This window comes from Glandiceps talaboti, chromosome 16 (genome assembly GCF_964340395.1).
Source record: "Glandiceps talaboti chromosome 16, keGlaTala1.1, whole genome shotgun sequence".
Classification (NCBI taxonomy): domain Eukaryota; kingdom Metazoa; phylum Hemichordata; class Enteropneusta; family Spengelidae; genus Glandiceps; species Glandiceps talaboti.
The window spans coordinates 5,307,861-5,318,594 of record NC_135564.1 but is presented as its reverse complement, the minus strand read 5'-3'; positions in this window follow the sequence as shown (position 1 = coordinate 5,318,594).

Here is a 10,734-nt window from a genome sequence, read left to right as displayed (position 1 = left end):
GTGACTAAAATGTTCGATCTATGAACTTATCAAGGACACATAGTTCCAAAAGTGGGTTACCAAGGGCAACGTATATCGATATCAAGTTATGTGTACCACGAGTTACCGTTCTGTCAACATTCAATATAAACGATGTAGATAATGGGGTCGCCCATAATTCAAGAGTTGAAGTTGATAAATTAAATACCACTGATATAATAAATTAAAATGCCACTGATATAATAAACTGAATTGACCTCTATAATGGTGTAAGTGAAAACACACTAGTCAATTTTAGAGTTTCGGTAGACAGTTTGCTTGCGTTTTCTTTACTTTTCAATTCCATTTTAGAAATGAAAAAAAAAAGCAAATTCCATTGTTTTTCTCTAGCCTTGTGTTACGTCATAGGAATGCAAAATAAACAATATTAGTTTTCGATTTCCTGCAGCTGGTTTACTATGATTTACATGAAGTTTGTAAGTTTACTGCTGGGTAGATAAAATTGTTTAATGTGTTCTTTTAAATCACTACTTCTCTTCAAGTGTAAATATCTGAATCGAAAAATAACACATATGTATACGCCCCCACAGACACACACATACAAACAAGCACGTACATCACCAAACGAAAGTACAAACGAACCCCCTATCCAGTTCTAAATTTCCGTTCTAAATTTGTATAGAATAAAATTAATGCCTTCTAATTGCCATGGTGAGGCTAGCAAGCTTTTTTAAAACGCTTACATACATTTAAAAAACAACAACAGATTTATAAAACAATAAGCTTGCTAGGTCACCAGACATCATATAGTACTCAATCATTATTTCGTCCTGAAGGAGGACACAAAGTCCGAAGCTAAGTATGTGCTTCACAGTATTGTAGCCTGCAACAATTCCTGATCACGTGACACGATAACACTTTGCATTTGAGACAACACGTATACTTCCTTATGCCCGTATCCCAAAACCAAATTTTTGTTTGACTAGTTTTTGTTGAAATTTCCGGATAATTTGTGGAAGTTAGTGAAATCTCCAGATAATTTGTGGAAGTTACTCGGTTTGGAGACAACTGTTGTCAGGTAAAGTATCGGTATTTCTCTCGTAGTAGTGAATACTTTATAAAATTCAATATATTTACTTCTTCCTCCTTGATTCAAACAAAACATTATTGTCAAAAAAGTTTGATACGCTACCGTTAACAAATCACCTGATTCTTTGCATAGCAAACTATAATTTCACCCAGAATATGTTGCCTTTCACCTTAATGTGAAATGCGCCTTAGAAATAAACTGTTTAAACTTTTGCTGTTTCTTTGCTCAAGAAAACTCCAACCGTTAAAATCAAGAAAATTTTCAAGGTGTTCATGTTATTCAATAAACAAATCCAACAATAGCATTCCGCCATTGCCAGAAAGTTTAGCACCACTTCTCAACATTCGTTAACGGTTTTTTTGAGTTATTTAAAAAACACAGTTATGGTCTCCTTAAAACCATCACACCGGTGATATCTTTAAGTTGAGAATGATTTGACATGATCAGTAAGAATTGCTTCGTTTTCTTCTCAAAAATGTTATTTTTTCGTTAAAATGTCTTACCTTTTCTCATAAAAAATCGTTTCTATTTGCATCCAGGAATGGTTCCAAACGATCCAATAGCTCTGATTGTGCCACTGTTTGTATTTCTTTACAGTGCAGGTAATTAATTAAAAAATTAAATATTTTCAGACATTGAATTGAAACACATGTAAATATGGGTGTTTTTAATATGGACGTACTAAATTCACAACAATGGCGTATATTAGAAATGAATTTTGAAATAAAATCGATCTTAAAACACTCAAAATACATAAAATTGGAAATAATGGCAAAACATAGTCATGTCATCAGAAATATCTATGTTGGAGTCATTTAAGAGCACTTAGTGTTGTCATCTAATTATAGTTCTGTTTTAATGGAACCCAAAGGTCGTCGTGGTGTTTATGTCTGCAACTAAAGAGAAATATACCACAAGGGTCAAAACGAACATTAGGTCAAGTTATTGCCACCGGCATGATTAAAATACGCCTAACACATCAACAAAATGTTAGCCCTATGTGATCGATGAGGGCGCACAGTACAGGGCTAGGGATCCTGGGATACTAGTATATGAGTACAATTATGCAGTAGATACATACAGAACAACCCAAGTTTTAGCTATTTATGCGAAGCTTCGAGGACTGTGAGAGAGTCTAAATCAAATCATGACATGAATGCCCACATTTACTAAGCACCGATATTTCACTCATAATAACATCATGATACGATAATTTTGTCTCTAAAATACAGCATGTCAATCTGTCAACAACAATGTATTGGATTTTCAACCAACAATGAACGACTACAACGTAGACGAGGTATGTACGCCTGGTATTTTGACCTCATTATGCTAAGGTCAAAACAGATCATCATTCACATCACCACAATGCTCGGAGACACATTGCTCAAAATTCTGATTGTTGACACTTGCACATATCTTTCTTGCATGTGATGAAAACTATATTTTATTGGCGGTTGTATATAGTGAACGTTTTCTTACAAGAACAACTATATGCCACCCAAAATGTGTAACTTGTATCTTCGACGGTGTAATAATAAGTTCCCATATCAAGATTAGGGGTAGACCATTCGATACCCTGGGGGGGGGGGCTTGGAAGATTGGTGGAGAGTCATTATTTTTTTCCCACCTACTTGCCTGAGAATTATTTTCTCCTTCGCCTATGCTGGCAACTTTTCTTTGCTTCTTTGTGATATCCGGATTTTTTTTACGTCGATGTTGAACACCTACTTTTGTTGCCACAATTTTCTGTTTGGTTTTCGCACAGGGTAATACAAAGAGTAAAAAGATGCTGTTCTATCACACATATTTTATTTAGAAAACTACATATTTCATACATGTATGATTTTCAATTAAATAAACATCATTGACAGTTTTTATGCCATGGTATGATGACACACTGAAAATACAAATCGGAAACTTGATTGGTGAGCTCAGACATTCAGATAGACCGGTCAGTTTCTCCAGCTTGGGGGGATGGGGGGTGTGTGTCAGTGTTCTTATCCATTGGGCCAACAAAAAGTCACTGACTCCCGTGAATAAAGTTTCATAGCATCTGACAGTAAGCTGTAGAGGGAAGAGCTTTGAGACTGGGATATGTCTACCTCTCTTGTGTGTGTGTTGTGTGTGTGTGTGTGTGTGTGTGTGTGTGTGTGTGTGTGTGTGTGTGTGTGTGTGTGTGAATAGGGGGGTGGGTTCTAGGGGGTCTCCCCCTAGAAGCCCTGGTTGATTTTTACTTCTAAAGGCAATGTTTAGGCTATTCACAGACACTTTCAGACAATAATTTACAAACTTTACAAAACAGCTCTAACATGTAAAAGGCAACTACGTGAGGTTGAAACATTTTTTAAATAAAGTTTCATAGCATCTTGACACTAAGAGGTGGAGGAAAGAACTTTGATTAGAAACTGGAACATGTCTACCTCTTATGGGGGAGGGGGGTTCTAGGGGTGTCCCCCTAAAAGCCCTGGAGGATTTTTACTCTTAAAGCCAATTTTCAGGCTATTAACAGACACTTTCAGACAATAATTTGCAAGCTTTACAAGACAGCTCTAACAATTGTAAAAAGCAACTACACATGGTTGAAACATTTTTTAAATAACGTTTCATAGCATCTTGACAGTAAGAGGTGGAGGGAAGAACTTTAATTTGAGGCTTGGACAGGTCTACCTCTTACGGGGGGTTCTAGGGAGTCTCCCCTAGAAGCTTTTCAAGGTTTTTTTTTTTTTACCAATTTTGGTGAATCTTATTGTTGGTTTAACGAATGAGTGGCCTCTGGGGTGATGGAGTCCAAGGGGTCCCCCCGCCAAATCTGTAGTTTTTTGTTTCTATTTAGGCAATTTTTAGGTTATTCATAGCCTCTGAGATATATATTACCAAGCATTGAAAAGCTAAAGTAAATATAACCTTTTTAAAAAAGTTTTCCATGTTATAAAAGTAGGCCTGTAACATTGGTATAGGGGCATTGATATTGCATGCATAGTAAAGTTACTAATGTGTGAGAGCACTTTAAAAGGTCATACCTAGTGTACAATAGAAATTTGAATTTGAGTTGTGGTGTCGATACATGTAGTGTCTGAAATAGGAAGTATATCATCCCTTCTGACAAATTCATACTGAAGAGACTAGAACAATTTAGATTAAGTTCTTTTATAAACTATCCAATAGTATGAAGATTACCATTACAAAACCTTCAAGTTCACCTTTGCCCCAAAGTGCAAGATAAGTGAAGCACTGATTGTGAAACAGCCAAACACTTATTTACATGGCATGTTCTGTAACTAGTGTGGTAGCTAGGTAATACATGTATTATATGTATAATTTTATGTATAGTTATGTTTGAACCCTTACATGAAATAATATTCCATTTATGAAAGAAACAGAGACAAGAACAAATACATATATGTACCACAGGCTAACGAAACACTATACGAAAAGGCATATTTAACCTCCTTTAGTGGGGTGGGTAAAGGTGGGTTAAATTTCAGGGGGTATATTTGTCCATATGAAATAGTTACTACTGTCCCCTGTTTCTGACTGGTTCCTGACATGTGTTTGAAACTGTTTGTCATGATTTGACAAGTGTCCTGGTTGGAGTGGTACGAGCAGGTTGAACAGTATACTCGAACCTGTGCATCATTTCCCTGCCAAGATATTATTTTTTTCTAGCAGCAGTGGTCCATCTTTTTTTTCCATCACCCACTCATATCCGGATTTTTTTTCAAGCAAATCCACTTGGTATCTTTTTTTCCCCGAAATCTTCCAAGTCCCCCCCCAAGGATATCAAATGGTCCACCCCTTAGTAATAAAATGTCACCGAAATTTTCTCTCCCCCCCCCCCCTGTTTTGTTCTATGGAATAATTATTTCCAGGTAAGACTGAAATCGGTCCAACAGGACGAGTGCTTACGATGCAATGAATATGCCTTGAATGGAGATTGCTCTTACAGCAACATTCAATCGTTATCTGTTGACATGCTAAGTGTGAATACAAATGCAACAAATGACAATACTCCATACTTCCTGGACTTACCGTATGCGGGCGACCTTCCGATACATGCAGAAGTAGGGGACCTTGTGTTGACAGTTACTGCCATGGACGACGATGAACAGGTACAATTACAAACCAGATTGAGTAGTGTGTGTGTGTGTGTGTGTGTGTGTGTGTGTGTGTGTGTGTGTGTGTGTGTGTGTGTGTGTGTGTGTATGTATGTATGTATGTATGTATATGTGTGTCTGTGTATGTGTGCGTATCTGGCTGTGTCTGTATTTGTCTGTCTGTCTGTCCGTCTGTCTGTCTGTATGTCTGTATGTATGTATGTATGTATGTATGTATGTGTGCGTGTCTGTCTGTGTGTGTGTGTCTGTCTGTGTCTATGTGAGTCTGTGTGCGCGTGTGCGCATGCGTGCTCATTCACCACTCTCCACTCTGCAATTATTACATTTATTTTAAGAGAATATGACAGCAGAGTATTTATTATGAATATTATAGGATACCTGTAATGGAAATGTAAGCTATAGTCTACAGCCTAACAACGATACAACTGCAATGACGTATTTCAAAATTAATGAAACTAGTGGCGATATTACAGTTGCAAAGAGGTTTGATGTCAAAGAACAAGACGACTGGACTACAGAAATATACCAGGTAAGACAACCAGCATACTCGTAAATCAACATAGTGAAAGCGTGTTTTAACTCTCACTCGAATTTTGATAGTGAGGTAAAGTGTGCCTTCCTTGTGGTAGTCACACGTATTTAAAGTTTATTGTTTTCAATGATATTGTTAATAATGTCAACAAAATATCAGTGGAATATAAACGAAGTCGCAATACTAACCGGGAACATTACACTTTACAATAGAAATTTGCATAACCCTTTCACCTTTATCTAGTTTACAGTGATTGCTTGTGATGATGGCTGTGGCCGTAGGTGTAACACTACTGGTATCAAAGTTTCTGTATGGGTTGAACCTATATTTGATGTTCCAGGACAACGCTATAAGTGAGTTTAAAATTCAAAGTTCAAGTTCAAAACCCTATTAATCAGAACGAAAAAGCTAAAGGGGTATAAAAATGCTTTATCACTGGCAATATTCAGCTATTCCGGATCCCTTCTTCTGTTATCAAAGCGCTAGCATGTTGTCCGGTTTTGTTCGACAACCTCTGAGTCGGAAGAGCAGTCTGATGAGGTCTCGAACACGATATCTTACCTACTGCCACTTTCTATCTATTCCCAGTATGACTACAAGACCTGTAGAAGGAGATGTTTCTAACTCATGGTGTGAGACCGTACTTCAAGCAATGTACAACGGATCAAGCAATGGCACAATTAAGTACCAAATAACAGCTGGTAATGACAACGGTGAGTAATATCTCTCTCTCTCTCTCTCTCTCTCTCTCTCTCTCTCTCTCTCTCTCTCTCTCTCTCTCTCTCTCTCTCTCTCTCTCTCTCTCTCAAATTTCCGAATTACAGACCATGATAACCATAAAGTTTGTTTAATTTAACGTGTATATAGAACAGTTCATCATAACCGAGAATAAATCAATCTTTCAGATCATTTTTCAATCGACGAGGACACAGGAGAAATCTGTAATAAAGATGTACTTGACCGTGAAGAGATAGCTTCCTATACATTGGTTGTGACTACGTCAATGAGTGATGAGATGAATTTAAACAGCGTTAAAAGTAGTGTTTCGTCCACAGAAATAGGTATGTATGTATGTATGTATGTATGTATGTATGTATGTATGTATGTATGTATGTATGTGTCTGTCTGTCTGTCTGTGTATGTATGTATGTATGTATGTATGTATGTATGTATGTATGTATGTATGTACGTACGTATGTACGTATGTATGTACGTATGTATGTATGTATGTATGTATGTATGTATGTATATATGTATGTATGTATGTATGTATGTTTCGCGTTTACGTGTATGCGACGTCTTTGTGTATTTTTTATATTACTAGTATATAAATAAAAAAAAATTACAAACAAAATTAATTCACCCACCCCATACAATGTGTAAATCAACAGATATTGAAAGCTGTGGACCACGTTACCTGAGTGAACTATATGTATCTATCGAGATTGATGACATAAACGACAATGTACCTTACTTTGAGAAAAGTAATTATGTTATTGGGTTCTATAAGGAAACGCTACCTGGATCGAAGTTAATGACTGTCAAGGTATAACAAATTCTACTGAATATCTTTGCTACTGCATTTTAAACTATACTATGGAAAGTATTTGGAAACTGTGGTCAGAAATGATATCAAGTGTATATATGGAGACAAGTCATTTTCATCATTAATCACCTATGTTCATGAGTGTTGTAAACTCAGAAATGACATAATGATAATAATAATGCGAATTTATAATGCACATTTCATCTTGAGATCTCAAGGCGCTTACTATTATTATCCCAGGCACGGATAATGGCAGCACATTGGCCCTTTATATACTTCCTCATGATCAACTCCCTGGGGCGCATATAATAAGATTTCGTACTTATTTCTGAGTTCTTGAGTGCAATGTAATGGTTTGCTCGGCATAATAAGAGTCGTAAATGTTCCAATTGATCTTATTAGGCCTGATGCTGAGAGTATATAGTAAATAAGGCAGGCTGAGGGTTTACTCAAATCTTCAGACATGTCTGTAGCACATGACATGTGCAGTTGGGAGAAAGTCATCGAGCTAATATCCACAATACTATTGAACAGCCAATTAACAGTACCCAATATACATGTATGTACCTTCACCTGTTTCAGGCGCATGATGATGACATCGGCAACAATAGCATTATTCAGTACGAGCTTATTGGGGAAAGCAATGAATTTGAAGTCCACCCGTGGTCAGGAATTATATACATCACACATGAAACCAAAGTTGATTGGACCTACAATTTGAAACTACGAGCAACAGATGATTTTGGTGCCGGACTGTCGAGTGCAGAAGTTGACTTGAAAGTACGTGTGAGTCCGAGTTCCGCAGTTACGAAAGACAAGGAATTCGAAGTAATGCGATGGCACTATCACACTGGAAGATTATCTTCTGTATCTTTCTAAATAACAAATCCAATGAAACTACTTTTTTTTATGCAAGCATCATAGTCCTCAAAACTTATTTATCTCTGTATTACACACAATCACGCATTTAATGTAGTACGATATAGTTCTATTTAAATTCTATGTAAAATTCTGACAGTAGGTGCTAAATTGTTTTTCCATTTTTCCTATTATAGATAGATACTGTAGGAATGGAATATATCGTTCTCATGACGTCACAATTTTCGGAGAAATTCATCAAGATTAACGTCGATGAACTTGTAAGGTAAAAACACTATCTTATTAGGGAAGATTGCGCAATGTCGCACAAGCTCAACAAACGAACATCGTTCGTTTAGTCGCCCCTCGATGTTTGTTTGCTGAGCTTGTGCGACATCGCGGTCATACCACTATAATCAATGTAATGTAAAAACATGATTGTAAACACATTAACTAAAATATTACCAGAAACCCAGCACCACCATATCTCACAGTTAGAAGTAAATTGCATCAATATCTCAGTAGTGAATACAAAAGCTGTTGTCGTTGAAGGAGTAAGTTTTCCATCGAAATTTGGATAGAAATGCGAAAATTAAGTTACGCAATCGCATTGACGCCAGACGTATATGTGATATTGTGCGATCGATCGCCCCTTGCATAATAATCCACATGTATTTGAGTGTCTGTGCAATTTTGTTAAACTTAGAATTTGATTATTAAAATGAGATAGAATGACATTTACTTTCATATGTGTTTATAGTTTTACAGGTTAACTTTGTTAAGTCCGTTAAGTTTGGTACGACTTTTGGTTAGATCACAAAATCTAATTGAAGTGAAAGATTTGATGACAATGCTAATTTATTAATTTTAATTTTAATTTTTAATTTTATTTTTTTAAATTAATTTTCTCTTCATTCTTTCAATATTGCATTTACGTTGACCAATCATAGTAAGCGGTCTCATATGACGCCACTTCCGGTATTCAAACCAAAGTACATGTATTGTGAACCCAACAATAATATCTAGTTATACATCCATCTGCATGTTAGATAATTCTCGATTTAATGTTTGACAAGCTGTTTATTGCAGAGCCACCTGTCTAATTTTAAAATTATCAAACACTACTGCAAATGTTCTAATTGTGTAATATAGTGACTTAGAGGAAGACCTCGGACTTGTATGCTCCATACTACAAGTTGGTGTGACAGTATCGCACAATATTGTTAATAACTTTGTGTTAATCAATTCGTGAGTACATATTCTATGTTCTTATGTAGAAGTTGACAACGGCAAAACTTACAGCAACACAAAAACATGTAAATATATCAAACGTCCTCAGATGCAAACCTTTGAAATAGTGAAATCGAGGAAAGAACTGTTCATATAACTAACAAACAAACAAACAAACGATACAAGTTCGCAATGTTTTCAGATTATTTCTGCAGTTTATAACAGTTCACTAAGTAATTCAAACACCATAGTAGAAGTCAGTTAGACTGAAACAGACCATCGCTTTCATTTTTTTTTATCAAGGACCGACATTTGGTTTTCCTGTACATATCCCCAAACAAAAGAAGTTGTGTCAGCAGAGACAATAATCAGGTAATTATTTGTAGACTTTCAATATTTTACTTGAAAACTTGCCAATTCAGTATCGTAACAAAGAAATCTGTTTGTATTAAACAAAAAATTAAAACAATAAAATAAGAGGTACGTACAATCAAGCAAATAAATCTTATCCAACCCTTTTGCGTCCATTGGACTCCCTTATAAAGTGTCACTGAATAAATCAATTATTCGTTAAATTTATTGGTTGGGGCATTTGTCCATATTAGTTTCGATCAATTGGTATATTTTGCGCCCTCTGTAGATACGAATGTAGAAGAGGGTTATCTCTCCATAGCTATACAGCCGAATCTGATTTTGGATACTACATGTATCACCTTTAAATAGTCGATGCTAAAAATGTAATGAACTCCAACAGTGAAGGTTTTGTTATAAATGTGTTGCCATGGATTGTTTACATCGATCACTTTATGTATCCATGCAAAGCAGTCACGCCATTGTTCTGAACCTTGTAAAAAGCTGTCCTTACGCATTTTTTCAGTGGGCGAACAATTATTTCGATCAATAGTAGAAGGGGAGCAAAGAAGGAAGAATTGTGGTGGGGAAGTCCTGATTTTGATAAAATGGGAGGAGAAAACATGGAATTATTTGTGGCTCGCACATTGTGTACTTCAAAATGAAGTATAATAGATAGTACCAACGTTTTCCTTGTACATGGTGGGGGAGTGAGTAATTATAAATCATTCACAATATTTGGTATGCAGTGCTCTGGCGGGCAAGTTGATTCAACTTTCCGAAACGCAGTGGGTGGGAGGGAGGGAAGGTATATAGATAACCTAAACCCTAAAGTGATACACATGTAGCCACTCTTGACATTAAAATGATAACAGTTTCATGAAGAACGATCCATAAAAGGTACAGCGTTGTCAAACGAGAGTTACTGTTGATTGTTGATTGAGAATACACCAAATGAAAACCAATCCAATTATGTCAAAGTCACTGACACCTAAAATACATTTCGCAATGCCCTCGGTAATTTAAGGTC